Source organism: Nicotiana tomentosiformis, chromosome 8, assembly GCF_000390325.3.
Source record: "Nicotiana tomentosiformis chromosome 8, ASM39032v3, whole genome shotgun sequence".
In the NCBI taxonomy this organism is placed as follows: Eukaryota; Viridiplantae; Streptophyta; class Magnoliopsida; order Solanales; family Solanaceae; genus Nicotiana; species Nicotiana tomentosiformis.
Window position 1 is genome coordinate 124,987,764 of NC_090819.1, and position 14,292 is coordinate 125,002,055.

The following is a 14,292-nucleotide window of genomic DNA, read 5'->3' on the forward strand; positions in this document are numbered from 1 at the left end:
CAACTGGCGATAATCAATGCACATCCGCATAGTCCCATCCTTCTTCTTCACAAATAATACCGGTTCACCCCAAGGTAATACACTCAGCTTGATGAACCCCTTCGCTAGCAACTCCTCAAGCTATTCCTTCAATTATTTCGGAGCCATACGATACGGTCAGATGGATATAGGCTGAGTGTATGGATCCAAGTCAATACAGAAATCAATATCACAATCTGGTGGCATGCCTGGAAGGTCAGAAGGAAACACATCGGCGAACTCCCGGACTACTGGCACTAAATCAATCATCGGAGACTCTGTGGTGGTATCCCAAACATAGTCTAGATAAGCCAAACAACTCTTCTCGACCATATGTCGAGCCTTCATAAAAGAGATAACCCGACTAGATGTACTGATAGACGAACCCTTCCACTCCAATCTAGGCAACTCTGGCATTGCTAAGGTAACACTCTTGGCATGACAATCAAGGATGGAATGATATGGGGATAACCAGTCCATGCATAAGATGACCTCAAAGTCGGTCATATCAAGTAACATAAGGTCCTCTCTAGTCTCGTAACCACCGAATGTGACCACACAGGACCGATAGATCCGATCCACAGTCATAGGATCGCACACAGGAGTAGACACATAAACAGGAGTAGACACATAAATAGGAGTACCCAAGGACTCACGAGGAATATCCAAGAAATGAGAAATCATAGATGATACATATGAATAGGTAGACCCTGGATCAAATAATATCGAAGCATCCCTACCGCAGACAGAAATATTACCTATGATCACGGCATCTAAGGCCACTGCATCTGGTCTGGCCGAAAAAGCATAGAATCTAGCTGGAGCACCGGCTGGTTGGCCTCCACCTCGCTGAACAACAACTGGATGACCTCTCCCTACCCGGCCTCCACCTCTAGGATGGCCCCTACCCGTCTGTCCCCAACCTCTGGACGGTCGGACGGCTGGTGATGCAATCATGGGCTGATGACCCTGCGGTACTGCCTTGCCTCATAGTCTGGGACAGGTTCTCTTCATGTGACCCGGATCTCCACACTCATAACAACCTATCGGTACCATAGACTGTTTCCCCGAAGTCTGACCCTGATTGGCTGAATACCCACTAGAAGAACCCTGGATGGTTGGTGGGAGGTATGAACTCTCCAACATGGCACTGAAATAGGCACTGGAAGAACCCTGATGAGCTGGTGGGCGATAAGAACTCTCTGGCATAGCACTAAAATAGGGTCGCCTTGGAGCACCCCAAGGAGGTGGTGGTGCTGGATATGTGGGCCTGCTAAGCTGACCCCTCCCAAACTGACCTATGCCCCTAGCTGGGGCACCTCTAAACTCTCCAGAGAAATGGGTCCTATTGTCCTGCTGCATCCGCTCTCTACCCCTCTGGCGGTAGCCCTCAATCTTCCGAGCAATCTATACTACTAGATGATAATTAGTACCCATCTCAACCTCCCGGGCCATACTAGCCCGAATACTAGGGTGCAACCCCGCAACAAATCTCTGCACTCTCTCTGCGTCGGCAGTAAGTATCATAAGTGCGTGGCGAGACAACTCATAGAATCTCGCCTCATAATCGGTCACTGACATCGGACCCTGCTCGAGCTGCTCGAACTGACCTCGCAACTCTTCCCTCTGAGAGGGGTGGAATATTCCTGTCCAAGAAAAGTTATGTAAACTGGTCCCAAATCATGGGAGGAGAACCCGTTGATCTTCCAAGAAGATAAGATTGCCACCATCTACGGGCCCTGCCCTCCAGCTGGAAAGTAGTGAAATCCACCCCATGGGACTCTAATATCCTCATGTTGTGCAGTCTGTCCCTTCACCGATCAATGAAGTCATGGGGATCCTCATGTCTCTCGCCCCCGAAGATAGGAGGGTGTAGCCTAGCCCATCTGTCCAATAGCTTCTGTGGATCGCCGTCCGCAACTAGTCTAGACTCAGGTGCAACCGCTGCAACTGGCTGGGCTCCGCCCACGGGTAGTGTACCCGGAGTCTGATATACTACAGTTGCATGCCCCGGAGCCTGGGTAGTAGGGGTCTATGCTCCCCTGAGATGTGGCTGGGTCTGCTGGAAATAAATCAGCCTGAGTCATAGTGTCCATGAATAGCAGAATACGCCCCATGACCTTCTGAAAACCCGGTGCTGACATGAAATATACCGGGGTTGGCTCTGTGGCAGGCACCTCGCCCTGCTCCTCAATGGTGGGATCTTCCACTGGATCTGCTAGTGGTGCTACCGGGGCAACTATGGGATGCCCTCGTCCCCTACCTCAGGTTGGTTCCCTCCACCGGCCATTGCCTCGGCCTCTAGCAATGGGGGGAGCAGCTCCTCCCGGGTCTGAAATGTCCGCCGTACGCATCCTCACCATCGTTGAGAGAATAAGAGAAAAGGTTTTAGTATACCACCAACTGCACGATAGGAGATGAATAAAGAGTAATTTCCTAAAACCCTATACTCTCTCGAAGATAAGTACGGATGTCTCCGCACCGATCCACAAGGCTCTACTAAGTCTACCAATAACTTGTGAGACCTACGTGAACCTAGTGCTCTGATACCATAGTGTCACGACCCAATTCCATATTTGGCCATGATAGCGCCCAACACCAATGTTAGGCAAGCCAACACTGATCAAACTAATGGTTTCCCATTTAAATAAAATACTAAGTGGATAACATTTCCTCATATGTTAAAGAGATTTAGAAATTTGCCAACGTGACATAATTAAACGGAAGCAAATGAGTACAAATCGTAATCGTGTAAACAAAACCAAAATCATAAATCTACTAGTGTGTGTGCCAAGACCTGGTGTCATAAGTATGTCGACAATGTAGTACAATATACAAAAGAACACTAGCCTACTGTCTGAAATAAAATAGGCAGAGACAAAATAAAACATAATGGAGACTCCGGCTGTTGCAGAACGGCTCAGAAGACAACTCACCGCGAAGTCTCGAGATGGGGATCAAGTCTGCACACCAGACTGGTAACCAGATGCACCTGCCTCAGATATTATACAATTAAGTACAGAAGTATAGCGTGAGTACATAAATAATATATACCCAGAACAATTAAGCTTGATATACGACAATAAGACTCAGAACAAGAAATAACTGAGAATGTCTTCAGAAATATTTAAGAGCTTGAATCACTTCCTTCCTTTAAAACATATGATCACACAAACAATGAATTTATATCGATTATGAAAGGAACTTCCAGTTTTATTATCACACACGAATACCACCGAGGGCGTTCGGCCCGATCCAACATAAATGTAAATTGTGCAATGCCGAGGGTCGAATGGCGCGAACCATAGATGCATCTATTACCCCGCTCGTGAATCATACATGTGACGCGGTCAAAGATAAATTTATCAACAAATCATAACTCTTCCTTGATTCTTTTCAACATAAAGGCAATTCGACTTGGAGCTTTTAAATCGTTCAAAATCCTCAACTCAGTTCCATTTGATACAGTTTACAATTATGATCAAATAACGGTGTCCACAAGCATGGTGTAAACCCAAAACTACCCAGACATAAACAGGAATAATAGCTACGTACGGACTCTCATCACTCCGTGCGTACGTAGCCCCCACAAATAACAACACATATTAATTAAGTTCACCTATGAGGTAAGTTTCCTCTTACAAGGTTAGAAAAGAGACTTACCTCGTCTCGAAGATTACTTCCCAATTCAAGAATGCACTCAAACCTCCAAATTTTATGCCAAACGACTCGGAACTAGCCAAACATAATATAAATCGATCAATCTATTACTTAAAAGTTCATATCTCCACTATTAAAGTGATTACCCAACCAAAATTGCAAGATTCCTAAAATTCACCCCCGGGCCCACACGCCCGGATTCCGGAAATGTTTGAAGAAAGTTGTTTCCCATAACCTGAGGAACATAATATATGATTTCCACTAAGTTTCATAATCATTTTCGTGGTAAAATCTCATTTTTTATTAAACCCTAGGTTTTTCATCTCAACCCAGATTTCTACCAATTTATATGTGGAAATCTACCCATAATATATGTACTAAACTCATATTTAGAAGAAATTACTTACCTCACAAGGCTAGGTCGAAATCCCCTCCTAAGAAGCTCTCAAATCGCCTAAGAGTGGAAGAAAATGTGATAAAAATGGTCCTAACCCGTAATAAATGAGGCTCACTACCTCCAGCGGTTTCCGCACCTGCGGTCATAGAGCCGCACCTACACCCTCGCTTCTGCGGAAAAGGGTCCGCTTCTGCGGGATTCACTAGGCCGGCTGGGACCACTTCTGCGGACGGGTACCCTTTTCTGCGGAGGATGGGTTGTATCTGCGGAACCTGGGGTGCCCTCCTTTGGCTGCTTCTGCGAGGCTTGGCCCGCACCTGCGAGCTCGCACCTGCGGCTGACCAAGCGCAGGTGCGGTTTTGACAGATCTGGTGCATCAGTTGTTGCTCCAAATTCTCATCTTGGTCTGAGCCTCGTCCGATTGATACTCGGGGGTCCTCGGGGCCCCGACCGAACATACCAACAAGTTTGGAATCATAAAACGGACTCGCTCAAACTCACAGAATGCCCGAAACAACATTAAAAGTAAGAATCACACCCAGAACCAATTGAATCAAACTTAAGAACTTCAAGTTCTTCAACTCACTTCCAATACGCCGAAACGTACTTAAACTACTCGAAATGACACCAAATTTTACATGCAAATCTTAAATGACATTACAGAACTATTACTGGTCTCGAAATTCTGTTTGGACCTCGATATCAGCAAAATCTGCTCCAAACCAAATTTAAAGAACTTTTAAAACCTTCAAGAACCAACTTTCACTATTAGGCGTCGAAACACTCCCGGGTCGTTTAAAATCCGATCTGAACATACGCCTAAGCCCGAAATCATCATATGAACCTATTAAAACTGTCAAATTTCGATTTCGAGGTCGTTTACTCAAAATATTGACCGAAGTCAAACTTGGACTTTGAAGCCAACCTTGAGGAACCAAGTGTTCCGATTTCAACCCGAACTCTTCTAAATCCCGAACTAACCATTCTCACAAGTCATAAAAATAGTGAAAGCATGTACAGGAAGTCTCATTTAAGGGAATAGGATTGTAGAAAGGAAAACGATTGGTCGGGTCGTTACACCAAGGGCATGATATCCACATACAAACAGGTCTTAAATCATTATGTGCTCGTGACTAACTTGTAAACAAAAATTTCATAATAAGAAAAATTTACGAAAAAAACTCACGATTTGTAATGTACCAGTAATATTTGTAACATAACTCAAACTGTAGAACAACTAGTAAAGTAAGCGAACCTAAGACAGGAACTTTTAGGCAAATACAGTGTGTTTAATAGAAAGAATGGCGTCGGATATTACCTGTTGTGGGGCACTGAACGGGGCATCGTCGAGCCTCGTATCTACTCTCTAATTACGAATAGATTCGAACCTCAATCGGAATAAGTTGGACTCGAACAACTTAGATGCAAAAGTCATCCCTTTAGAGTGAAAGAATGACTAAAAGTTATTTGTTTTAGGGGGGAAGTAGAGGTTGTTAAAGTATATCTTTGACAGAAGGTAAAATAGAGTATTTATAGAAAAAAATTAGGGTTCTCCCAACGGTGAATTTGGACAGGATTTGAGAGGCAAAACCAAGAACCGTTCAAAATTTGAATGTTGGTGATGGCAGAAGTATCAGAAGCAAGGACGAAGAAAAGCTTCACCCTTTTAATTCCATTTTTCCGCATCCATGATCTTTAAAGATTTGGCCAAAACTTTTGAGATTCCTTAGTGATTTGATTCAGAGTTTAGCTCGAAATGGCCATGCACCTTCTGATTATGAAGGTTATGAAATTTTTTAGTTATGGAAGTGGAGCCAAAAGTGGCTTTGATATCGAAGAGAAAGGTAGAAGGATGAGGAGCAGCATTTTGGGAAAGAAGACAAGGAACCCTAGTTAGTTTGAACTCAAATGGGGGCATTTAGGTCATTTGGTTAGTAAAGTTGGGGGCAACTCTGTATGTTCAAGGACCTGGCGGGTTTGGGCCTGATTTTGTTGGCCGAGTGGGTTAAAAATAAACGGGCCAATTATGAATGAATTTTGGTCTTTGGACATGGGCTAGCTGTTGGCAGAATTTTGGGCTTGAAATGGTCTTGATTTGGATTTCTCTCTTCTTGTACTTCTTCCAAACTTCTAAGTTGGTTCAATTACTTAATCTTTAAAACACACTATATAATAACAATAGCACAAGTAATAATAATATTTTATAATTAATAATAATAATGATGATAATACTAATAATATTATTATTTAGTAGCAATAGTAGTGATGGTGGCGGTGGAGTAGTAGTAATAGTAGTAATAATTTTATTATATAGAAAAACCATCATGGTCGACCAAGGGCAAACCCGTCATTTCAGACATTTTATATTTTCTTTCCCACAGCCCACAACGCACAAAAACCTCAGTCTAGAAACATCGACTCTTCCATCGCTTTTACTCCTTTTCTCCTTCTTCTTCCGTAAAAAAAATATTCTCCATCTTCACACTTTTACAGAGAATACTCTTTCAGATGTGTGGAAAATAGATAGCATATTTAGTTAGATTTTTTCAGATTATATACGCTAAAATCATCTCCTCTATCTGGAATTAGCTAATTTTGAGTTTTCCTCTAACACCTCTTTGTTTTAAACCTTTTTCCTTTCTGCTATATGTAATTGCAGGGGAAGATCACCATTCACCAGAGTATGGGAAGTATGTCAAATACAAATCAGTATTTCATATAATCAGGCTAGCAAAATCTATCGTTCCGGGTAGTTTCTTGAAACACGGCTTTCAGGTTTAGGATTTTGTGTTATTCGCTGTATAATCAAAATTAATGAGAGTGTTTGCTCTCTTTTGAAGTCTATTTACTGGCATTAACACTTACTGGACAAGATCTGATTTGTTTGGATGCTTCATCTATTTGTTAAGCTTGAATTTGTTATTTTCCTCCTTTAATCCTTAGTTTGAAAAATTATCTAAGCCTATGTTTATATTTTTCGTTCATGAATAAAAAATTTCGCTAACTGAAATGAGATTTTTGTTAACCCAGATGTTACAATAGTAGTATATTAGTACTGGAATGCAAATGGCAACAATTTGATGCTCTATAAAATTACTACGTTATTTCTTTTACCACAACTTGGATATGAATGATTTTTTTTTTATTCAAAGAGGATAGGTTAGCCTACAATTAATAGCAATAACTTGTTTATTGCCTTTCATTGAAGAGAATTTGAATAGAAAATAAAATTATTGTAAGGTAAATTTGACTGGAAATGCTTACATGTTCAAGTAACAATGACGTTCCATTTCTGTTATATTTTGAAAGGCCTTTTATAGCTTCCGGTTAAGAGTTGGTTAAGCCTTTTTTTCCTTTCTTTCGACTATACTCTCTGATAAATTTGAGATCTTACATATGACTTCTTATAGTTTGACCTATCTTTAAACATGACTTACTAAATTTGTGATTTCGTGATTAACTGAAAATGAATCCCCTCTTTTTTTAGGTTGTACCGTTCCATGTTAGAAAATCTATTATTGAGTAATTGAATATATGTTATATTTGATTTCTCATAACTCTATTGGACAAATTCCTTTAGAAAATATTTTCTTAGAAGAAACTTCTCAGTTAATTCCATATTAAATGTGGGTATAGTCCAACCTCTATCCTGAAGGTTCTCTTCTCAAGTTCTTCAAGGAATGGCTACTAGCTTGTAGCTGCAATGTTTTTGTCTCTGTAGTGTCAGATACATTATGTTATATTCTCAAAAGTAGGTCATATGTTCATCTTATTGTATTTTGAGATTTTTCTCAATTTTATTTAATGTCGTAGAAGAGTGATACCTGGAAAAAGTTAAACTTTTTTGATGGAGTATTTCAACAGTAAATTACTCCTAAAAGATTATTTTATTATGTTGGTAGTCATTTTTATGTGTATTTTAAAGATTATCCTATCTAATAAGGTATTTATATTTAGCTTTTTAATTCCTTTTCAACTATTTTGTGTTTTTTTTTTTAATTTCATTTTACTATGACTTTTCGTATTCTGATATCTAGAGTCTCACTTGTTGACGAAAAAACAAAAATACACGTAGAGCTGAAAGTTCTGTGCTTATAAAATAAAATAAGAGCTTACTTGGACTTGGTGGCTCTTATGTTCAACTGAAAATTTATGGTGACTTTTTCTTTAATTTTTAGAAGTTTATTCTGTTGTATTGGATTTTTACTAGGTTGAAGCTTTAGAAGTTCCATTAAGTTGGCGGGAAAAAGAGCCGATTAAGAAAAAGATTGAAGTAAAAAAGCTTGTAATTTTGAATCATGTATGTTTAATTATATGTTGAGGTGTTATCACAAAAGTGTCATACTGTCATGAATAAAAGTTGAAACAAGAATCTTAACAAATTATAGAATATTAGGTATGTGGAGGGGGACTAGGAAAAATTGATAGGTTTATGAAACTCAAGATGAGGTAATAGTTTATGCAACTTCTTGCTGAACTACCCTGCTCCTCCTTTTACTATGCATGTCTAAAACCTCTAAGGGATTAAAGGTTGTTATACAACAGGCTTTAAGAATTAAAATAAAATAGATTCTCCAAATTCATATGCTTCATTCGAGAAAAGGGACCAAATACTTTGAATTTGTTGTTGGAGCCACTCAAAAAATTTACAAGCTCAAAATGTAAATCATTATCATCATCAAGTTTTATATTAGGTATCAATTGTTGTAATTATAACTAATGTGAATATATCAAAAAGGTAAGTACTTTAATTGATGTTGTTACAAGTAAAATCCCCTATCTGAAATATAGAAAATGAAACATCATTGTTTTTATCTTGATTTAAATTAATGTTGACTATTATTCTTTTTCTACTTTTGATATTAATATTAGCTAAATTCTACTAGATTTGGTTTGTAGGCCATAAGAGGGGCCTCGTGAATTTACATAAACGCTTCATTTGTATTTTTCGATTGGTTTGCTTGTGTTGTTGCCCCTTTTTTTAAATCTTTCATGAGTCGAGGGTCTACCAGAAGAAATATTTCTGCCTTCTTAAAGGTGGGGGTAAGGTCAGTGTACATACTACCCTCTCCAGACCCCACTTGTGAGATTACACTGAATTTGTTGTAGTTCTTTCGTGTGTGTACTTAGTTGAGAAGCTCAATTATCAAGCATCATAAGTAGGATGTTTCTTTGTATGATGAAAGTTTTAACGCATTATTGTAACGATCTATTGGCTAGTAATTTAAAACTTCCATGTTCCCAGAATGGAGCGCATATATCTTTGTTGGATGCTCGAGATGAGTTAGCTCCATGCAAAATCGAGCTGAAGGGAAAATTAGACTATCTTGATACTATATTGGTCTTAAAACCTGTCATACCCGATCAATGATGGTTGTAGGGATGACCTTTGCCCGCTAGAGCCTAGAAAGTGAAAAAGCATCTGAAAGTAGTTTTATTTTCTAAAGATCATTGTTTATGCGAACTGATAACTTGGATACGATATTATTTATTGTGCTAACTCCAATGCTCAGATTATAGGCACCAAATCTACTAAACTTCATCTTGTAAAATAAAAGTGTACTATCTCTATCCAAGAGTCTTTAAACTTAACTACAAACTTGAAAATATTCTACTCTGATAAAATAATAAAATAAAAAAGGAGAGCGCTAAGCTCTGGTAGGTCCATTTGAGTTAGCTTAGTTTGTAGTAATTTAAATTTATTTGTAAGTTGCTACTTCATAAGCACAACGTTGGGCCCGTGCTCAGTACGTGCTTGGCATCATCTAGTACTAAAGAACATTCCAATAGAGAGCAATTTGCCACTGGAATCCTCATTGTGGTCTGAATTGCCTGGCTCAGCTCGTTTTAGTGGGGATGTAATTGTAGGATATATATATCGAATATAGCTTATATATATATATATATATAGAGAGAGAGAGAGAGATAGATAGATAGATATCTTAAGCCATATTCGATAGTGTATATATATATATATATATATATATAAGCCATATTTGATAGTATACATCTTACGATATACTATATATACATCTTAATATAGTAAGATGTATATTTAGTGTGTGTATATATATATATATATAAGATGTATATATAGTATAGTATAGTATATATATATATATATATATATATATATATATCTTAAGCCATATTCGATAGTATATAAATATATATATATATATATATCTTAAGATGTATATATAGTATATAAATCGAATATTAATATATAAATCTTAAGATGTATAGAAAGTAAATCGAATATAGCTTATATATCTTAAGATGTATATATAGTATAGTATAGTATATATATTATAACACATTGCTTTGAATATCTCTTTACAATATTTTTGTCTTTAAATTTGAATTAAAAAATTTAGGTGACAATTCTATAATATAATTTACTAGGAATTGCCTTAAATATTTTTATTACTATTTTTTTTCTCTAACTTGTATAAAAATAATTTAAAAAATAAAAAGCTTTCGTTGGGCCCACTTGGGCCCGCTTAGGACCGTTTGGGCTCGCTTAGGCCCGGGACCGGCCCACTTAACACGGGACCGCTAGTTCGTGGTCCCGGTCCCGGACCGGTTCCAACGAGAAGCCCGCGAAGCCCGGGACAGCTTAGGACCGGCCCGCCTAGGACCGGCCAACTTAGGACCGGGCCCACGAAGCTCACTTAGGACCGGACCCGGCCCACATGCTACCCCTATCTGGGATAAACGTCATTTTCTTTGGGTAATGGTGAGCTATGTAGTCATTCAACGGCCGTCGTAGAAGCTCTTGACGATACTCTCCTCTCTGAAAGTGTTTCAGCAGCCAGACTTGTAGTAACAGATTGCAACCCTCAAAGTGTCCAAATCCCTGCTTGCACCGATCTAGAGCGCGGTACATCTTAGCTAAGATCATAGGAATGATGGTATAAGTTTGTCCCTCGATGCCTTCCATCAAGGTCCTGGCGACCATGGCTATGCGAGTATGAATCCTTCCCCCTTTCATTGGAAATATCAACAACCCCAAGAAGCAGATGATGAACACATAAACCCGGCGGTGCGTCCAACCCAAGGAAGTAATGGCAAGTTCCTCGTGATGAAGACGATACGACTTGCTATGCCCGTAACGCTCATAAAGAAATTCAAAAGGGATGTATGACTTCTTTAAACAGAGCAGCTCGTCATATTTCTTAAAACCCAACATCTTTAGAAAATCGCGAGGAGTGCGATTCTCTGGTACCAGTAATTCCGGACTATCCCATGGTAACTTGGCGAAGCCTCCTTTTTCCTCTAGGAGATGAGTCATTTCTATATTGCCAAATCAAAAAATATCTTTTTTCTCATCCCAGAACATGGTAGATGCCTCAATCAATGCCCTATTTGGTCTAATGTTTAGCAAGGATGGCAGGTCACCAAGTACTTTTCTCATATGATTCTTGTCGCAAGGTGCAAGGTCTTTCCACCAGCCAAGTAGAAATGGTGGGATGTTATAGACCATACCGAACCTGGGGACTTCATGCTTCATTTTCTGCAAGCAAACAAAGGTTAGCCCTTTCCCCCTCCAGATTTGACTACTTATGCAATAATGATCAACACGTTGGCGTATTTTCTCTAAGTAATGCACATAATATGATAGTGTCCATTGGGATTGTGGAAATCCCATCGGACTTTGGACAAGGTTCATCTTAGCGGGTTGTAAAATTAAGGACGTTCCAACCTGTACTAGGTTTAACATGATGCATGTACATTTCAAGTTGGAGTAGGGTTTCTAGAATGATCTAGACCGGTACTCCACAGGGGAAAACTTGATAGGGAAAGGCACGGGACCGTCGATTGCCCCGATGATCGACTAGTCTATCGCAAATAAGCCTTTCCGATTTAAAAGAGTAATTTTCGGAAGAGCGCGGACACTCATCAAGTGTCGCTATGTTGATAGTTGGCACGAGTGGATTATGATGTGGAGCATGTTTTATGTAGAAATAATAACACGTTGTCAAGTATTTGCATGATATGTAAAAGCAGTAAATAATATAGCAAAGGTAAACATGGAAAGAATATAGAAGAAAGACAAAAGGAAAAAGTCAGTTTAGTTCATAAAACATATATGCGGGAATGTAATAAAGCATGTAAGGAAGTAGGAAAGGCATGATATAGCACTCTTAGACAAGATAAAAAGATATGAAGAACGGTCATAGTAAACAAAGGTGAATAGGAGAAGGGATGTACATGTCATAGCAAATTTCAAATAAAGGTGAATAAGGGAAGGGATGTGCATGTAGCAGCAGTTTTAAAATAAATAAAGAAAAAGAGAGTAATCCATATAAGTCAAGTTCATTATGGTAAGAGCCTAACTAAATATCCCCAGCAGAGTCGCCATGTTGTCGCGCCCCGTTTTCTCGCGAAAGTAGGCCTCGACGTGTGACAACTCTTTTAAATGGATAAAAGAGAAGCATCGCCAGCTAACAATTTTAAGGTGTGTTAGGGCACCTATTTGCAAATAACTTTGTTTGACTAGTCTGTGTCACCAAAGACCGGGTAAGGGCTCAAATTACCTTAAAAAGGCGTTAGACACTCTTTGAGGTCCATAAATGTAGGTCCCGTCCGAACTTTAAACTATATGGATTACGTGATTAGGCTAGGTGATCAAATAAACAAAGGGAAGTATAGAAGTCGAAGAGTCTTATCATAACACATTGGGAATTGGTACAAATCCTAAATGATTAAAAGGATACAAATGCATTGGTCTATTTAAATGACTAAATATAAATGCCAAGTATATAAAGGAAAGAGGGGAGGGGTCCTAAGTTTTTTAGCCTAAAGGATCACCCCGTGCAACATAAATAATACTTCGCAACTCCCTTTAGGTAGGGGTTGCACATATTATTCAGCGGGCACAGACTATCATCTCATGCTACCCAATTACTATGTTGAAGTTGTTTACTTAAAAGCGTCTATGAGATTAAATGCACGAAAGGTGGTGCCGTGACATTTTATTATTATCAGCTGCTCATTTTATTGTTGATGAATTAATTGGCTGCTACGTGACGCTTCTCCTGGTGAAATTTCTATATCATTCCCTTTCGCATGTTCCCTCCCAAATTTATAAATTTTTAATTATTGTGTTATTGTTGCTTCGTATTTGTATATGCTTGTACAGGTTATTTACGTACGTGTCTTATCATAGTCACGTCACTACTTCGTCGAGGTTAGGCTCGACACTTACGGAGTACATGAGGTCGGTTGTACTCATACTACACTCTGCACTTCTTGTGCAGATTTTGGAGTTAGTCCTAGAGGCGTACCATAAACTTGCTCGAATTCAGATACCCAGAGGAGACTTGAGATATAACTGCACAACGTCCGCAGTTCTGAAGTCCTCTTCTACCTTATCTTAGCAGTGTACTATCTTTCAAACAACTTGAATTTTATTCACACCTTTCGTGCACTTGTGACGCCAGGTTCAGGGATTTATTTTGATGATTCGATTATTATGGTCTTCCGCACTTTATTTCAGTAATTGACTTCCGTTTAATTCGATTTGTTAAAAATGGTTAAGATTATTCTAACTTTGGCTTGCCTAGCAAGTGAAGTGTTAGGCGCCATCACAGTCCCGAAGGTGGGAATTTCGGGTCGTGACAAGTTGGTATCAGAGCACTAGGTTACTTAGGTCTCATGAGTCACGAGCAAGCTTAGTAGAGTCTAAAGGATTGGTACGGAGACGTCTGTACTTATCTTCCAGAGGCTATGAAGTTTAGGAACAATATCACTTCTATCTTATTCTGTCGTGCGATTTTATTCTATCATTGATGATTTGACCATTCTATTCTTATTCTCTCACAGATGGCGAGAACACGTAATACATCTACCGACGGACAGGGACCAGAGCCCCCGGTGGTAACTATGACTAGGGGTAGAGGTCGAGGCTAAGGTCATGTCAGAGGCCGAGGCTGAGGCAGAAGTAGAGATCAGTCTAGAGCTCGAGCAGCAACATCTGTTGTAGAACCTCGGGTGGATTTGGAAGCGGAGGTTCCAGCTCATACTGTACATGTTGGACCAGTTCAGGTCCCAGAAAGATTCATAGCTACTCCAGTACTTCATGACGCTCTAGTCCGTTTGGTGAGCCTTATGGAGGGTGTGGCCCAGAATGGTACATTTCCAGTGGCACCAGCCATCTCATAGGCTGGGGGAGGAGCACAAACTCCCACTACTCCCGCTCTGGAGCAGATGGC